The following is a 19,197-nucleotide window of genomic DNA, read 5'->3' as shown; positions in this document are numbered from 1 at the left end:
ATGTAACAAACCTGCACGTTATGCACATGTACCCTAGAACTTAAAGTATAATAATAATAATAATAATAAATGTAGGTTAGAGAACTAATAAATGATAAAGAGAAAAATGATTCTTCATCCCGATAGCTGTTATGTGAGGGTGGAATCATATGACTGACTTTTTTTCTCTGTCATTTTGTAACTTGGAAATTCTTATTTTTTAATACAATGAAAGTATCTTTATAATTAAAAAACACTAAAAATGATAGTCTGTTAATGACAAATCGAAGGACGATTTCATTAAGCTAAAAATCCATGTTAAGGCATTATAAGATGAATAGACACTCCAAATGAAAACAATTTGGAGTGTTTTATTTACCTTTTGTACGTGATACTTATTTTTCAAAAGTTGTCATGTTAGAAAAAGTTGAAAAAAATAAGATACCCCCCCCTTTTGGCCTCTCACATTCTAAATTTGTAATGGATAGACTTCAGATTAAATATCTAATTCGACTCCTTTCCACTTCCACCCTCATGGCATTAGAGACATGTGGAAAAATGAAAAAAAAATATGGTATTTTATGGCAGGGGACCTCAACCCCCGGGCCACAGACCCGTACCAATCCATTGCCTGTTAAGGACCTGAATCGCAAAGCATTAGGTGAGCAGCAGCGGGCTAGGGAACGAAGCTTCATCTGTATTTACAGCTGCTCCTCATCACTCCATTTCTGCCTGAGCTCCACCTCCTGTCAGATCAGCAGCCACATTACATTCTCATAGGAGCACAAACCCTATTGTGAACTACTCATGCAAGGGATCTAGGTTGCGTGCTCCTTATGAGAATCTAATGCTGGATGATCCGTCACTGTCTCCCATCACCCCCATATGGGACCATCTCGTTGCAGGAAAGCAAGCTCAAGGCTCTCATGAATCTACATTATGGCGAGTTGTATAATTATTTCATTATATATTATAATATAATATAAATCATGTGTACAATAACTGTAATGTACTTGAATCATATGGAAACCATCCCCCAACCCGGTCCATGGAAAAATTGTCTTCCACAAAACGAGTTCCTGGTATAAAAAGGGTCGGGGACCACTATTTTGTGGGATAAGTGAAAGTTGGATTTGAATCCAACTCTACCTTTTACTTTCCATGTGAACATTAAAAAATGACTTAATGTCTCTGAATCTTTTTTTTTTCTTCTAAGTAATAACCACCTTGCAGAGTTATTACTTGAATTGGCCATAAAATAAAGAGGACACCAAATACAGTGAATAATAACATAATAATAAAGAATCCTTGTGAATTTTATTCAACTATATCCATACTGAGGTATTTAAGGTGAATGAAATTGATGTCAGCAATTTACTTGGATATGCATCAAAAATATGATTGATGGATGGATAGAGGAAGGGAAAGATATGTGATCAAAATGAGTATAGTAAAATGTTCATGGTGGAATCTAGGTATATAGATATCACTTGTAATTTTTAAAAATGTTATCGCACATTTGAAATTTTTTATGTTAAAATATTGGGTGAAAATTCTGATGCCGTGGCCGTGTCCCAAATCAGTTGAATCAGAATCTCTGATGTATTTTTTTTTAAGATCCTTGGATGACTCCAATGTACGGCAAGGTTGCAAACCACTATTCTAACTTCTCACCACCCCCTTCTTTATAGCTTACAAAATTATATTTCTAAATGTCAAATGTCACAATTTCACTTTCCTTCTTCAAGAACTGATTAGACTTCTAGCTTCCCCTATGCTCTCATCTTGCATAACATTCATTTGCACATGGTTAAAACTGATAGGCAATAAATAATAACCCAGCTGTCTTTTCCTGACCCAACATAGCTAAAACCTTCATTTCAAGGCCAAAATGCAATATAATCTCACAGACGAGAGTAGCTATAGACAACTAATTCTTTCTGGTCTCTTGTGGTCGTGGTACTATTCACCACTGCTGTCCCTGCTGTCTGTTTGGTGGACCAGCCAGTTTTACTGTGACCCATACCATGGCCCGTGAGAAGCATGAAGCTGCCAAAATCGCAATTGTAGGGTTAATGAAAAACACGGTGAAGTATAGCTTACATATATATACAATTCTGGCACAAAATAAAGCCTAAGAAATTGTACCGGGACTGGGTGTGGTGACTCAGGCCTGTAATCCAAGCACTTTGGAAGGCCAAGGTGGGCAGATCACCTGAGGTCGGGAGTTCGACACCAAACTGAGCAATGTGGAGAAATCCTGTCTCTACTAAAAATACAAAATTAGCCAGGTATGGTGGCGCATGCCTGTAATCCCAGCTACTCAGGAGGCTGAGACAAGATAAGCCCTTCGACCCTGGAGGCATAGGTTGCAGTGAGACAAGATCGCACCATTGCACTCTAGCCTGGCCAACAAGAGCGAAACTCCGTCTCAAAAAAAAAAGAAAAAGAAATCGTACCAGGAAGTGCATTGGGAATGCTCTATATATTCTCTCCCTCCAAGAAGTTTTTAAATTTATTGTATTTTGAAAGATCTGCGCCTGTTTATTTTGTTTGGTACTCTTTTGCAATAAACTACTTTTGCATAAATAAACTCAAAAACTAAGGATATTCATGAGCCTTCATAATATTGATCTAGTACATCTTGCCCAACTAGCCCTCGGGCCATTCCCTCCATGCCACTGGTTGAAAAATATGCTCCCCACTCCGGCAACATCAGCATCAGACCTCTGCAACCAGATTCCGTAGGTAACGAAATCCAAATGCTGGCATTTGGAAGTCGAACAAGTGTATTTTGAAATGGAAAGGCAAGGGGAAGTGCATGGAGCAAGTACAGCGTGTGCTACAACTTCAGTACATACCCTCCTTAAAATACTGCGCAACTAAACTGTCAATTTCCCGTTGGTAGAGATAGTATCTTTTTCAGCTTTATACCTTCCAAATTCAACACAATGCTAGCCTCAGGACTAAGCACTCAGTAAATGTTTATCAAAAGAATGAGGAAATGAATTAATGGTGAAATAAAATGTACAAACACACATGCTTCATACACATTTAGGAAGCATTTCTAGTGAGCGTTGTTGATATTTTATTTCTTAAAGGTTCTTTTTCTTTCCATGTTCATGTTATACTTTATTTTTAAAAATGTTACTTCTGCTTATTTCTCTTTCTACAACAGCTATATTTACTTGCCTGAGAGCACAGCATATACTGATGTTCATCAAACTTTAGATGAAACACCTAAAATGATAGAAAAGAATCTGCTCTAATTAAATAATAAAGTAACCCCTACAGGTTTAGACATGTGCCTTCAGGTGTGAGAAAGAAAAAATTTAATGAATATAGTAGTTTTATGCCAAGAACATTTCCCTCATGCACTTGTGTTTTAATAAGATAGAATATAAAATAGCAAAAGGGGCCTGATTTTTATGATGATATTTACTCATAAGGTAGTAAGTCAGATGTGATGAAATTTTCTTTGACTCAGAGCTGCTAGACTTGGGTCAGATTTCAGTTCAGTAAATTTGCAGTGAAGTTGTCTTTCTTACATGGTGTCATGCTGGAACTGGGCTGCTCCCACAGTTACATACAGGCTAGGGAGTGGGCAGGACGGGGGGAAATCCTCTTAATGTTTATGGTGGCAGTAGATTCAAACTAAAATTAGCATTACAGCCATACTCCTAATAAAGGGCCCCTGGCATGTTTAATTCATTTAACAAATGTATCAAAAATACATAAACTGAAATCTGCCTTGAAATTAATTACTGTTTCTCTAATTTTATAAGAAAATATTTTGGACCCTTCCCCTCTGCCTTATGGGTGCAACTCCCAGCAGAATAGGTCATGTCTCCTGAAAATAGTTCTTACTTTCTTTACTACTTATGACCTCTTTTTTTTTTTTTTTTTTTTTTTTTTTGAGACGGAGTCTCGCTCTGCCGCCCAGGCTGGAGTGCAGTGGCCAGATCTCAGCTCACTGCAAGCTCCACCTCCCGGGTTCACGCCATTCTCCTGCCTCAGCCTCCCGAGTAGCTGGGACTACAGGCGCCCGCCATCTCGCCCGGCTAGTTTTTTGTATTTTTTAGTAGAGACGGGGTTTCACCGTGTTCGCCAGGATGGTCTTGATCTCCTGACCTCGTGATCCACCCGTCTCGGCCTCCCAAAGTGCTGGGATTACAGGCTTGAGCCACCGCGCCCGGCCTTATGACCTCTTATAGCCTAGATGTTTTTCCTTGCTATTTCTAATTGAAATACTAATCTGGCATAATTTCAGAACTAATTTTCTGTTAATGCCACTTGGAACATGTAAATTCCTCCTTTTTCAATAATACTGTATTTGTGTGTTCCAAATACACACAAATCAAACTATATTTGTGTGTATATATAGTAAATTCCAGCTTATAAAAGTAAAATTGGATTTTTTTTCTTTCTTTGGAAAATTATTTTATAATTAATTGAGAATTATAAATGTCACTATTTTTTTAATGCTGCAAACTTTGAGATTGGTTTCAGTAAAGTAAAACTTAGTAAACATTAAGAAAAATAATAGCTTGATATATTCATTAATATGGTAAATGAAAACTTTTGTGTGTGTATAGGCTTTTGTTAATTATAACTACTTTCATAGGAAAAACAGTCTTGTGGAAGGTAATGGTGCCAATGAATCTGTATAAGAGAGAAAATAGAATTTCCCATTTAGAATAAAGCTAAGTAAAAAGTTAATTGTTTCAGTTTTATTTATACATTTGTAATTGTGTTCTCATGCCATATAAATTCAAAGATACACAGAGATCTTAATTTTTTATGGCCAAAGAAAATGAGTCTGTCCCATGTAAAACGGACATTTTCGTAAACTGATCTCAAGTGGTGTATTTTGATTTGCTGCAGCAGCGTATGGAGGAAATAACATTTTGGCAGCCTAAGAAGAAAAATGTCATACCTTTCCATTTTTTATTCATACTCTGCACATTTGGAATTTGTATTTTCACCATACTTTTGGGAAGATAACATGAAAATGCCTTACTTGCCTTGAAATCAAAATCTGTTTGCCCTTCATTTTAAAATAAAATGGCTTTTTCATCTCATTTTCCTTTAGCAGAAAAAAGTAAGTTAAATTATTTGTAGTTGTGTTAAGTGTACCGTCCCTCCCTCATTGAGAAAGAAACAAAGACATATGATTCCATTTACTGTAATCGTTTTGGTATGCCCAATTGCAATAGCAGTAAAATCATTTACATGTAGTAAAATGTTTGAGCCTTAAAGGACAAGAAGACTAAATTTAGCTGAAGATATACAACTTTCATGTGCCAATGAGGAAATGTACAAAATCAGTTATACATATTTTCCTCATTCGTAGATATTGAAAATATTCATATATACATATTTGATAATTTAGTATTTTCTAAATGAAAATTACATACTAGATATATATTTGGATATTATGATTATTGTTATTGTCAGCATTGACTGAGCACTTACTATAGGCTCAGAAAACTTCACTATATTATTCTTAATTCTTATAACAATCCTGTGAAATATATATTATGCCTATTTCACCAATGAGAATTCTGAAATCAGGAAATTAACTCACTTGCTAAAGTTTACAGAGCACTGTTAGGCAATAAAACAGAATTTCAAACTCATGTTTGTTTGTCTTCAAATTTTATATGCTGTACAACCTGATTGTTTTACTACTTGTTCTTAATTTCAAAAAAACTTCAAACTAAAAGAAGATAATTTGGAAGTTCTAAAGAATATTTTTTTAGAAGGTACACTAATTTGAAGTGGATACCAATTATTTGTATTAAAATTACTTATGGATAAATTTGAATCTGCAAAAATTAAGTGCAACGTTATTCTTTGGCACCTGTTATAGGAGGTAAAAATGGTGATTCAATGTAGTTTCTATCCTTAGGGAGCATTTAGTGTAGTTTAGACATAATGACACTAATGTAAATTAGAGTAGAATAAATTCTTTAAAGTAGGACAAAAGGAGTGTTAAAGAGCACACAGTTTCAGTTATGGATGATAAAATTCTAGAGATCTATTATACAGCATAGTGCCTAGAGCGAATAATGCTGTATTGGATGCTTAAAATTTCCTAAGAAATCTTACGTTGTGTTCTTACCACCAATAACAATAATAATAAAGGGGACAAGAGGAAATTTTGAGAGATGACAGATATGTTTACAGCCTTGACGGTGACGATGGTTTTGTGGGTGTGTACTGATCCCCAAACTCTTTGATATATATGTATATAAAATATGTACAGTTTTTTGTATGTCAATCATACTTCAATAAGGTGGTTACAAAAAAGAATCAAGAAAAATAATCACCCTAATAAAAAGAGTGTTATTGTATATTAAAGAGGGGAGGGATTACTTCTAATTGGTAGTATCAGAAAGGTCTTCATGGAGGAAGGTATAGAAAAATCTAGGACAATATAAGAAACAATACTTTAAGAAAAGGAATGATATAAACAAAAATAAACCAAAAGATGAAGAACCCTCAACGATGTTTATGAAAAATCAGGAGAAATTCCATTTTGATTTGAGAGTATGAGGTACTTGTCGTGATATATAACGATAATTGTCTAGAAATATGTTGAGAAAATGCTGCTTAGATAGGAAGTTAGGTTATTTATTAATCCATTCATTTGAAATGTAAGTTTCATGATAATCAGAAACATACGAGTGTAGCTGTTCAATAACAACATGATTTATTTCCAAGAGGATAGTATATTATAGGAGAAGTAGGATTTTTTTCTCTTTCACAAGCTAATATAATGTTTACTGATTCTAATGACACTTAAAGAAACAAGAAACAAAAAACATATACACTATAAGCTATCCTTATTCGACTATGTTATGGTCTTGCATTCCTGATTAGAAACATACAAGTTAGCCTCCCAAAGTCTCAGTTTTCTCATTTGCAAAGTGAATAAAATAATAGTACCCACCCCCAAGGTGCTGTAGAGTGTATTTAATCATGTACTTAATCTGAAGTTTTAATTAGAGCGCATAGCATATATTTGTGGTTGCTTTTGCTCCTATTTATGGCTAAAAGTTCCTACATCTATTACATATGTTTTGTGTTTGAATGAAGAGAAAGGCACCATTATTTCAAATATCCCCTCTAGCCAACAAATGAAAGCTAAGACTTAGAAGCTAGGATGTCTAACACCATATCCTCTTCATGTGGACTATATAGTAGAAGATATGTAAATTAAGACTCAGTTGAATGCTCACATTTTATAAAGGAGACCCTTGAATATATCAAATCCTCAGAGAGTGTGTTAGCTTAAACTCTTAGCCTGCTGAGTCAGTTTCTATAGTTGATTTCTCCAAAAGGTCTTGATATTAAAAGTAGCATTACAGAACACTAATAGCAAACTATTTCTGCTACTTTGGGTATTTTTACAGGGTGCTAATTGTGCCAAATCAAGACATTGAAATCGCATAATTTTAGGTTAATATTAGCATAATCCTACATACTTTTTCAGAATCAGTGCAGGAATAGTACACCCTGAATATTTTTCCATCATGATGGAATTTTCAAATATCACAACCTTTACATTGTCAGTTGTCTACTGGAACATTATATTTTGGCAAAGATATTTGTAAAAGAGAAGGCAAAGAAAATTTGTGGAGTTCTAGACAATAGTAATATCAGAGACACTTTGCTTTCCTTTTCATAACTAATGATTTAAATAATCAGATACCAAGCGTAGGTAAAGAAATGAATCTCTAACTATTTGAGTACTTATCAATTTATCTCAAGGATATTTATGGTGTTTCCCCCTAAGCCAAAATATAGTGCTTAATTAAGGTCCCCTTAGCCCCCCAAAAACCTCTTAGGTCAAGTTTCTGATATGTGTGTATACTTATATACATATTAAAGTATATGTATGATTGTGTGCACTTTCAGATCAAAAAGTCCTCATTTATCTAAAGCGATTTCAGTTTATTGGTGAGGCTTTTCTGTTATAGCCTCCTCCTCCACAGATCTGCCTATGTAGAGATTTAAGCCCATTAAGAGACCAGCAAAGTTTAAACAACACTTTAGAAATCTAAAGAATTTTAAGATTCCTAGAACTTAAAATATAATAATAATAAAAAGAATTTTAAGATTTATTTTAATAGTCTTAGTGATAACCTGAATTGTTTGTGAGTCCTTACAAATAATGCAATCGGCATTTAACTAATTTTTTAATATAAATTTAAGTTATACAAGCACAGTTTTTTTTACATGGATATATTGCAGAATGGTGAAGTCTGGTCTTTTTGTGTACCCATGATGCAAATGATGTACTGTGTCTCCATTAAGCAATTTCCTATCCTTCGCCCCCGTCCCACCCTCTGACCCTTCTGAGTCTCCAGTGTCTGTTATTCCACACTCTGTGTATACACATTATTTAGCTCCCACTTGTAAGTGAGAACATGCAGTATTTGACTGTTTTTGAGTTATTCCACTTAAAATGACCACCAGTTCCATCCACGTTGCTGCAAAAGACTTGATTTCATTCTTTACTATGGCTTTGTAGTATTCAATAGGGTATATGAAATTGTTTGTTCCATATGCAATTTGTCTCTCTCTCTCTCTCTCTCTCTGTGTGTGTGTGTGTGTGTGTGTGTGTGTGTGTATGTGTGTGTGTATAAAAGCTAAGACTTAGAAGCTAGGATAGACACACAATAGAATGCTACACAATGGAATACATTCATTCACACACATATAAAGAACATCTCCACATGTTCTTTATCCAATCATCTGTTTTTAAATAATGCTATTGACTTCTTTAATGTAAGGTTAATTTTATCAATATTGTTTTGGTTTAAAACACTCACCTTAAAAGAGTCACAGTCCCTAAATTTGTGTTCTCATATTTAAATTAGCTCTCAGTAAATTTGTGCAAAATGTATTATTCTTTTTAGGATGGTGTCGAGCTTACTAAATTATTTATCTTGAAGAATCATCGTTTTGTGTCTTTTATTAATGAAAACAATTATGCGATTGCTGATATATTTGGAAAACGATTTCTGATGTAGATTGATTTCTTTTTCTAAATTCTATATCTGTTAAAAATTTAGAGATTACTAACTGTGTTAATATCGATAATACTAAATTTTATTGCTATTTATAACTTGGAGTGTACTTTCATGCTCCTCAAAAAGCTGAAGAGGCAGGCAATGTTACTCTTGGTTTACGTGTGAGATAACTGAGACTCAGAAGTAAAATAACGTATCCAAATATTTATGGCTCTTCAATGGAAGATATAAGGGGTTTGTGAAATTACTCATGGACTTTTTTATTCATTCATTCAGTTATTAAAATGTATTAAACATTTGTCATGTACCAGGAACAGTGCTTAGTACCAGAAATTCAAAGGTGCATAAAACATCTTCCTTATTCTAAGAGGTACATAGTGTACTGGAACAAACAGCCTTGTAAATACATAATTAGAACATGAAGTAGTATGTTAATAGAGGTTTTCACAAAGCTGTGGAAGCTTGTCTTATGGAGTAACTAATTACAAGAGAGACAAGCCTCACAGAATAGTGACATTTTAGATAGGGTGGCATTCTAGGAGACAGAAAAAGGCCCACAGTAAAAAAGGAATTTTGATTGTTATGAAAATTTTCAGATATTCTATGTTTTCAGTATAGTATACATGGTGGGCTATGTGAATGTTTGTATAGGGACCAAAGTAGGAAGTGAGGTTATCTGTTAAAGAGTGCTGAGAAACTGAAAATAGGGAGAGATGAGTTGGAATATGCTGAGGAAAAGTTATTAGGAGTGTTCAAGAAAATCCATGACAGTGGGGCTAGAGAGAACAGGCTAGATTAGATAGTCATTTCTGGTTTAGAATTGATAAAATATAGAGACAAGCATGATAAGAAAGAAATTGAGAAGTAAAGGATGGCCTCAAGATTTCTAGCTGGGAAATCATTGACTAAAATTAAAACTAAGGACTGGATTAGGCCATTCTTGCATTGCTATAAAGAAATACCTGAGACTGGGTGTTTATAAAGTAAAGAGGTTTAATTGGCTCATGGTTCTGCAGGCTCTACAGGAAGCATAGCAACATCTGTTTCTGGGGAGGCCTCAGGGAGCTTTTACTCATGGTGGAAGGCAGAGCAGGTGTAGGCATTTCACATGGCAAAAGCAGAGAGAGAGTTGGTGGTGGGGGTGGGTGACTACACACTTTTAAACATGCAGATTTTGGAGAACTCATGAGCTCATTTTCATGAGGACGGTACCAAGAGAATGGTATTAAACCATGAGAAACCACCCTGATGATCCAATCACCTCCCACCAGGCCCCACCTCCAACACTGGGGATTACAATTTAATATGAGATTTGGGTGGGGACACAGATCCAAATCATATCAAAGACTTGCATGGGAAAATAAGGAATTGTTGACATAACATTTTTGAGGTTCACATCAAATGTTCTGATGAGGATAGTCCAAGAAACAGTTGGCTATAGAGCTCAGATAAGGGCTGAAATTTGGAGCTGTGTCATAATCAGCCTAGATTAAGAGTCAATAATCTCCTGCCTATGGGCCAGTTCCACCCACCACTTGTTTTTGTAAAGTTGTATCGAATCCCAGCCATATCCATTTGCTTATGCTGCATGTATACCTTTTTTTGTACTGCAAGGCAGAGTTGAGTAGTTGTAATGAAAACCATATGGCCCACAAAACCTAAAATATTTATTCTCAAGATCTTTATAGATAGAGTTTGCCAATCCCTGCTGTAGATGTTTGTTGAACCTTTGAAAGCAAATGAGGTTTCATACGGCAATGTCCATACAAGACATTTAACAAGTTTACCTATAAAAGTTAGAATTCCTTTTGAGGTGAACATATTCTAGTCTCCATTAAGCACAGTAGAAGAGTCCCCTATAATTGGAAAGAGGTCATATTAGGTGTTTTTGTTGGTGATACAGGTAAAAGAAAATTTGTCTTTGCTGTTTATTCAGAATGCAATAAGTGAAGTTATGAGAAATAAGGGGAAAAATGTGTAGAATTTCAACAGTGAAAAGAGGGGATAAAGGCATGAGAATGAGTTCTTAAACTCAAGTATTATAAACACTGTGAGAAACTTAAAATCAAATATGACTCCAAACATATTCAAAGCCTGAGAACAAGGCTCACAACCTGGGGAGGATTAGGGATCAATAAAATAGAGTGTTACAAAGTAAAATGTCAATCCAGAGCTGTAAAAATATCAGCATTGAATATATTGAAAGCAGTAAAACTGAATGAGAAGGCTATCATTTTATACCACTGTGTTTGTTTATTTCTTTGCCTTGTTCTATAAATATTTTAAATTATAAAATTTTTATTAACAGTGAGAGCAGAACTACCAGAGTGAGCGGCTCAAAATTGGGACAGATGCTTTTCACTGCACACTTATTTTTCTGCTGTTCATGCATTATCTTGTACAGCATACATGTTTTACCTAAGAAAATTAAAATTGAGTCTTCTGCTTAGAAAAAAGTATACATTCTGTTTCAAACCATATACAAAAATAAAATCCCAGAAGATTTAAAACCAACATGAGCAAAAAACAAATCGATAAAGCTTTTGCAATAAAATAGAGGAGAGTATGTTAATTAATATTGGATAAGAAAAGAATTGCTTACACAAATGATGAAGCACTAATCGTGAATAAAAATAATAAACTGGACTACATTGAATATTAATAACATGTATACATCAGAAGACAGCACTGAGAGAGTAAAAATGAAACCCACAGAGTGGGAGAAATTATTTGGAATACACACATAATGGATGAAGTGTGTCTATTCCTAATTATGAAGAATTCCTACAAATCTTTCAGAAAAGTACAGATAATCCAATAGAAAAATGGAAAAAGTTCTTGAAAAGTAAACCATAGCACGAAAAGGGCTTCTGGCCTGCTGGCAATATTCCTTTTTTTTTTTTTTTAAATTATTTTTTATTATTATACTTTAAGTTCTAGGGTACATGTGCATAATGTGCAGGTTTGTTACATATGTATACTTGTGCCATGTTGCTGTGCTGCACCCATCAACTCGTCAGCACCCTTCAACTCATCATTTACATCAGGTATAACTCCCAATGCAATCCCTCCCCCCTCCCCCCTCCCCATGATAGGCCCCGGTGTATGATGTTCCCCTTCCCGAGTCCAAGTGATCTCATTGTTCAGTTCCCACCTCTGAGTGAGAACATGCAGTGTTTGGTTTTCTGTTCTTGTGATAGTTTGCTACCGGGATGGCATTTTAAAGTGATCACTTTATAGTAAATAACTAATGCGTTTTATGCATCATAGTAATGTTAAGATTTTTGTCATCTTTACAAAATAAATCCAAATGGCCAATAAATATATAAAGAATTTCTAAGTCCCATTAATGGTCCAGGCCATGCAAATTAAAACTAAAATGAAATATCACTGCTTACCAACTAGAATCATTGAAATTTATAAGTCTGACAATTCCCTGTGGTGGTGAGAATATACAGCAATTAGAAATTTCACACAGTGTTACTTGATCTGTGAATTGTAAATAGAAGTATAAACTTACACTACTGCTTCTTGGAGTGAAATCCATTTGGCACTATTTAGTAAATTCAAAGATCTACATAACCTATAGCCCATCAATTTCACTTATATATATACACTCCACAGAAATGCATGTGTTCATATTCCAGGAGACATGTTTGGGAATGTCATAGCAGCAAAGTAATAGCCCCAAACCAAAAACTACTTCAGTATTCATTAATAGTAAAATTTGCTATGGTTTGAATGTGTCTCTTTCAAAATTCAGGTGTCGATAATGTGCTAGTACTAAGAGGTAGGGCATTTAAGTGATGATTAGGCCATGAGGGCTCCTTCTTTGTTAATAAAACTAAGACCCTTATAAACAAGGCTTCATGTGGCATTCAGTTCGCTTGCTCTCTTGCCCGTCTACCTTCTGCCATGTGAAGATACAGCAGGAAGGCCCTCACCAGACACCAAATACCAGCGCCTTTATCTTGGACTTCCCAGGCTCCAGAAATGTGAGTGAATACATTTCTATTATTTGTAAATTATCCAGTCTCAGGCATTTTGTTATAACAGCACAAACAGACTAAGATAATCATACAGTGAAAAATTAATCAACAACTAATAAGCAAAGATGTAGATTAATCTCAAAACTATGATATGGAGTGTTCCATTTGGCTGCTGGAAGTTTTAGTTCTTGGTCTGGGTGATAGTTACCATGGGTTTATATGAATTGTTCCCTATATTATGCTTCACAACAAAAAGCATTTAAAAAGTAAATATATGTAATATACTCAGAGATAGGCATGGCCAACCATGGATTCCATGCTGAAATAGTGATTCAGAGTTCATCCGCAGTCTAATGACATTGCCTATTTAAATACTTTAAGTCCTGAAATTGAAGAAGGTAATTTCTTAAGAAGGAATTTCTAATTTATGGGTCTATTCAGCACCAGAGAGACACTAGCATGGCTCAGGTTCTATGTTGCTTATTTTATTTGCATTTAAAGTCTTAAGCCAAATAAAGGTAGACTAATAATGACAACAACTACTACTACTCATACTTGTTGAACACTGCCAGACACTGTTCTAAGAAATTTGTATTCTCATTTGTAACTGAGCTTACTTGAATCTCTTCTCTTTTTTTCTTGGTTAACTAGTGGTCTATCAATTTTATCTTTTCAAAGAGTCGACATTTTGTTTCATTGATCTTTTGTATTTTTTGTCTCAATTTCATTTAGTTCTGCTCTGATATTCGTTATTTCTTTTCTTCTGGAGCTTTGTGTTTGCTTTGTTGTTGATTCTCCAGTTCCTTGAGGTGTGATGTTAGGTAGTCAGACTGTGATTTTTCAGGCTTTTTGATGTAGTCATTTAGTGCTAGAAAATGTCCTCTTAGCACTGCTTTTGCTGTATCCCAGAGGTTTTGAACAATAGATATTGTTGTGAACGTGGTGAAAACGGAACACTTGTACACTGCTGGTGACTGTAAATTACTACAACCTATATGGGAAACAGTATGAAGATTTCTTAAAGAACTAAAAGTAGATCTAACATTTGATCCAGAAATCTCACTACCGGGTATTTACCCAGAGGAAGAGAAGTCATTATATCAAAAAGACACTTGCACGCATATGTTTATAGCAACACAATTCACAATTGCAAAGATATGGAACCAACCTAAGTGCCAGTTGACCAATGAGTAGATAAAGAAAATGTGGCATATATTTTCATATACCGTGAAATACTACTCAGCCATATACCATGCAATACTACTCAGCCATAGAAAATAATGAAATAATGTCTTTTGCAGCAACTTTGATGGAGTTGGATGCCATTATTCTGAGTGAAGTAATTCAGGAATGGAAAACCAAATACTGTATGTTCTCACTTATAAGTGGGAGCTACGCTGTGGGTACACAAAGGCAGACAGAGTAGTAGAATGGACTTTGAAGACTCAGAAGGGCAGAGTGGGAAGGGAGTGAGGGATAAAAAGTTACCTATTGGGTGTAATGTACACTACTTGGGTGACACGTGCACTAAAATATCTGATTTTACTTCTATACAATTAATTCATGTAACCAAAAATCACGTGTATTCCAAAGTCTATTGATTGTTTTAAAAACATTAATAAAATAAAAGATGTAAAAAAAGAAATTTATATATACTCATTTATTAAGCTCCCACAATTAACGTTAGGAGGTAAGTACTTCATAATTGGTAGTATATTTATCTTTTATTAAATAATTGTATTACTTAGGAAGTTTAGGGGTGGGGAGAAGTAGCAAGGTACTATGATTCGGGGCAGATAACTAACCTTTATTTATTGGCACATACAGTTTGGACCACGAGACACTAGCCAAGGTCCGTCCTCCTCACCTAATCAAAGATGAAATATGTGGGATGAAGTAATCAGCAGCCCAAGCTGAGTTTGCAGACCTAAGTATAAAGCAACAATGGATATGTCAGAAGGCTACTAGGGTGTTATTTATTTAAATCTATTTCATGGAATTGACTACCACCTTAATGGCCCGAAAGTGTTAAAGTATGTCCCAGAGTACTGAATTACTCCCTAAATGTAATTTATGCTTGAGAATAATCTGACTAACTTGATTTAGAACAGCAGGAAATAAGTTATGCTGCACATAAATGAAGCAGCAGTGTAATTTTAAATACCAGTTGCATAGTGAATGAGAATTTTAATATTTGCAAAATTCTAAAATCACTTGATTTATTATCCATATGTTTATACTGACATTTTTTGCCCTTTATTAAGTTCCATCTATATTTCTTCTTACTGCCAAGAAAAAAAACTTTTTTCCTAGAAATATTACAGAAGGCAAAAATTATATTTGTTTCCCTGAATGCTATTTTTGATGTCTCTACTTGTTTCTAGTTGTTACCATTTTCTTCATTCGTGGGCAGTCCAATTAATGGAGCAAGAAAAATTTAGGGAGGACAGTGACTAATTAGATATTAAATTTATAAATCTAACATTGTAAAACCAGAAAAAAATATTTTTTTTTTCATTTGGAAGTTTCCTTGGTGGAAAAGAGTTTAAGTTTATAAGTAGTCATGATAAAAAATGTAATTTTACGTAGTAAATTCAAGAACATATTAAATTCAGCACATATTAAATACTGAAAAGTGTATTTTAAAATTTTATGTGAGGCTTGAAATGGAGTTTAAAGTATTATTACTCACATTAAATGTCATCACATGTAAAGCCCATGATTTTATTCTTTAATATTTTGTTTGAATAGTTACTTATTTCAACAGTAATTTCAATAATAAAATTAAATCAACTTTACAGTTTTCAAAGGTTTAGCAGTTGCATGCTGTAATAAATACTTCATATTTATATATTTATAAAGTAACACCGTAAGTCATTTTTATTAGGTCCTTGAGGATGCAAAAGTTTGGATTATACGAGGAGACAAGAGAAAAAGGGAAGAAGGGTATTTCAGAAATATGCTATTGATACGCAAATTCACAAGTCCTAAGGCAGAAGCAGGGGTCGGGCAGAAAGTCCATCCTGCCTCCCTCTTGTGGGCCTGCAACAATGATGTAAATGGAAGGCCTGTTCCCCTTCTCTTCCTACCTCCAGCTCTGTCTTACAGAGCTATGGGTACCATGATCAAGTATATGAACCCTTATAGTTTTCTTCTCTGGGAGAATGTAAAGGAAAGATAACTTGTAGAAAGGAAGAGAATTCAGGGTGAGAGGGGGATTTGTTGAATTTGGTAGAGGATGGCAACTATCAGTATGATGAGTGATTGAGAAACAAGTCTGTGCAACAGGTTTGAAATTGAAAATCTTTAAGGTATACAGGATCCTGAAATGAAGAATGGGCATTTATAGCAGTATGTTGGAGAAACAGTCACCTCCTAGTAGCTAAAAGTGTTGACAAAAGTATAGTTCAAGTGATTGGGTAGGAAAAACAGCAAACCAAGAGTGGAGACTGATGGTTGCTACAAAGGTGGAGTGGTAAGTCATGACCAACTGGTGCTTCTCTGTGCTCTGGTTAGCTGCTGACTGTTTCTCAGACTGTGGTAGCAGGAGGAGGGTTGGAGTTAGCAATCATTAGCATATGAGACTGCCATTTAAAAAAATTTTTATTCTATTTTTCTGACTCAAAATATGAAAAGCACACTGTAGACAAATTGAAAAATATAGAAAAATCATGAGGTCAGGAGATAGAGACCAACCTGGCTAACACGGTGAAACCCCGTCTCTACTAAAAATAAAGAAAATTAACTGGGCATGGTGGTGGGCACCTGTAGTCCCAGCTACTCAGGAGGCTGAGGTAGCAGAATGGTGTGAACCCAGGAGGCAGAGCTTGCAATGAGCCAAGATCGCACCACTGCACTCCAGCCTGGGTGACAGTGCGAGACTCCATCTCAAAAAAAAAAAAAAAAAAAAAAAAAAAAAAAAAAAAAAAGTATATAATAAAATTAAAATATATATAGTCTCACCAGTGTGGAACAATGCTACCTATGTTGCATAGTTTTTTTAGATTCCCATTCAAAAGCAACTCTTTGACTCCCGTGATGCAAATACATGTGCAGTTCGTTTTTAAAGGGAATAAACTCTTAAGATATATTGATAGGTCATTTATTGTATGTTATATACCACTGAAAATACGTGAATGCTAAATCATTACTAAACATGCAAAAACATTCCTAGGATCATTTTGTTGTGGAAGGATATAATGTATCTGAATAACTCTAGAATACCGTTAATTATCAAAGGCAACATTCTTACTTTTCACTAACTGTAGTTAGAGAATAGCTCTTTGGCTACCTTCGGTTGCCTTTTTTATGCTACCAAAATGCTGTCTGTTTTACATGATTTTAAAGGTTAAGCATATAATTATTCATTAAATACAATGTCTGAAAGAATGCAATGTACATGTAGATACATTCTTAAATTTTAGGTAGTTAATAAGGGGAAAAAGACTCTAGAACTATCACTTTGAATTGTTTAACTGATGAGGTGAAACTTCATCTTGGAAAAATAAAATATTTCACAGGAGAGCATGTGCAGTGGTAGAAAGGTGCCATTGAAACAAGAGATATTTGGGTTAGAAGCCTCTCTCTACTACTATTTAATACCATTTTCACCTTTCGGCGAATTACTTGGCCTCTGTTTTCTCCAATGGAAAATGGGAATAATAATTGCTATGCTGCAGGGTTATTGTAGGTGTCAATGAAATGATATGCCTGACACTGTAAAAGCACAGAGCCCGGTGCCTGGCTATTAGTAATTGTTTCATAAATGTTAATTCATTTCTCTGCCCAGTACATCAGTAGGCAGATGTAGCAATTTTAAAATTCTAGTGTTACTTTAAATTCCTGAATGAAGGTAGAGGACTGTAAAGATATCATGATATTCAAAAGTATGATCCATTGCTTCTTAAGAATAGAGTTCAGAAAAGCTTGACAGATTCCTGTACTCTGAGGCAGCACTATAGCCAGTAATCTTTAGGATGGCTTTTGGTTTAGTGCTCACAAATGCTTGCTTGAACAGGCCCCAGGAGATCTGGTAGACTGTAAGTCCAATAAGATTTCAAATCTTACTTTATAGCAGTGTTTTTCACCTTGACTGTGCATTGAAATCACCTGGATGCTTTGAAAAATAACAATGTCAGCATCCAACCTCCAGAAATACTGATTAAGTTGATCTGGAGTGGAGCCCCAGGGTCACTGTTTGGTTATTGTTGTTGCTGTTTTTTTAAATGCCCCGGTTGATTCTTATGTGCAACTGTCTTAGGTAAACATAAAGCCCTGGTTCATATTATTTCTGCCTTAGTCTCTTTTATGACTGGAAAGTGACCAATGCTTGCTTCCTAATATTCTTTCCATGTGCGATGTTAACACATTTGACTTGTACTAAGTTCCTGCAGTATTCCAATCCAAAATTTTAGTGGATACAATAAAATAAGTAGGATTCAAGAAGGCATCACATAGTTTAGTTTATCAGTTAGTGAAATGCTTACATCTGAGCCTACAATATGAATTACATCTGTCATCTTATTTTAAATATTGACAGAATCTTTAATGATAGTGATGAATTATTGATTTATTGGTGTGATAATGGTATTTTAGTTATATTTTTAAGTTTTATTTGTAATAACTATTTATGGGGTGAGTGTGATGTTTCAGTGTAATGTTTCATTGCGTCATGCTCAAATCAGGTTACTTAACATATCCATAAACTCGAACATTTATAATTTCTCTGTGGTGAGAACATTTAAAATTCTCTTTCACTATTTTGAAATATACAGTACAATATTGTTAACTTTGTTCATCTTACTATGCAGTAGAACACTAGAACTTATTACTCCTTTCAATTGATGAATAGATAGTTTTAGATCAAGAATAATATTGAAAGTGATAGAATTTATGAAGTAATTTAATTTGTATCCAAACATATTTTGAAATTGAATATATTGCTTCCAAATAATTTATTACAATGTTAAGATATTTGTAAATTTCTAGAATTTAAAAAAATATATATTCTTAGGAAAGGAAATGCTAATCATCCAAAATAGTTTCTTTACCTTTCTTTTAATCAAGAAATATATTCACTTTAAACAGAAAAATTGCAACCTTCAGTTTAAAATCATCTTTTTTATTGAGCATGTTTAAAAAATTTTGTGGGTACATGTTAGGTGTATCTATTAATTTTTATTTGTTAA

The 19,197-nt window shown here is 34.5% G+C and overlaps 1 protein-coding gene across 1 annotated transcript in view; it reads left to right on the top strand.

Annotated features, from left to right (window-relative positions):
- Nucleotides 1-19,197, top strand: part of DMD (dystrophin) — a 2,044,437-nt gene that overhangs the window by 988,481 nt on the left and 1,036,759 nt on the right. The window lies entirely within an intron of this gene.

This window comes from Theropithecus gelada, chromosome X (assembly GCF_003255815.1).
Source record: "Theropithecus gelada isolate Dixy chromosome X, Tgel_1.0, whole genome shotgun sequence".
In the NCBI taxonomy this organism is placed as follows: domain Eukaryota; kingdom Metazoa; phylum Chordata; class Mammalia; order Primates; family Cercopithecidae; genus Theropithecus; species Theropithecus gelada.
Note: the sequence above shows the minus strand (reverse complement) of the source record. Positions and strands in the feature narration are given on the sequence as shown.